Source organism: Arachis duranensis, chromosome 4, assembly GCF_000817695.3.
Source record: "Arachis duranensis cultivar V14167 chromosome 4, aradu.V14167.gnm2.J7QH, whole genome shotgun sequence".
In the NCBI taxonomy this organism is placed as follows: Eukaryota; Viridiplantae; Streptophyta; class Magnoliopsida; order Fabales; family Fabaceae; genus Arachis; species Arachis duranensis.
In genome coordinates, this window is record NC_029775.3 from 51,194,681 (window position 1) to 51,195,564 (window position 884).

Consider the following 884-nt stretch of genomic DNA (forward strand, 5'->3'; position numbering starts at 1 on the left):
AATGCTTTGGACACCTTTTTGCTATTAGCTACTTGTAGTAACTTTTTAGCTTATTATGCGGTGTTTTGTTCGCGTTCTGACATTTTGTCCCGCTTTTATGCTTTTTAGTTGTTTTTGGATAACAACCTTTTAGCTAGCACTTTGAAACTTTTGTTTTACCCTTTCCTTTGATTTCGTTTTTTCGCTTGTACTTTTTAGTTGTATAGCAACTTTTTAGTAAGCGTTTTCGAAATCTTTGTTTTCGCCGTTTTAAGGCTTTTTTCTCGGATCCGGGCTTTTTCTCGGACCTTCTTCTTTCTCGGATCCGGGCTTTTTCTCGGACCTCGGGTGGGGCGGTCGAGTACTTCCCTTTGTTGGGCCCGACCTTGTTGTTTGGTCGGCCTTTTAAGTTATTTTTGTAACCTCTTTTATTTGGCCTTTTGAGCCTTTTCAGAGTTTGCTTTATAACTTCTGACATTAATTTGAACCTCGTCGCTTTATCTTTGCCGACCTTGTGTGGCCTTTTGGCAAATGATTTTTTGCGTTTTGCCGAGCATAAATTAATGCGCCTTGGCGGGGTACTTTGCAGGATTTGTTTCATCATGTGGAAGAGGAAGGAGAAAGAAAAGAGAAAAATTCTATTAGTATTAAAAAAAAGAAAGAATATTTACAGAATGTTTACCCTTGGCTAGGTCGGGTGCCTTTCTCGACCGGGTGTCTCATTAAAAAACCTTTGCAGGAAAAAGAGTACACATCGGGTTGTATTTTTCTAGCTGTAGTATCGTCTTAGATTACAGGCGTGCCAGGCCCTGGGCAGCTCATTACCTTCTAGGTCGGATACTTTGTAATAGCCTGTTCCTAAGACTTCTGTTACCTTGTAGGGTCCTTTCCAATTTGCAGCTAGC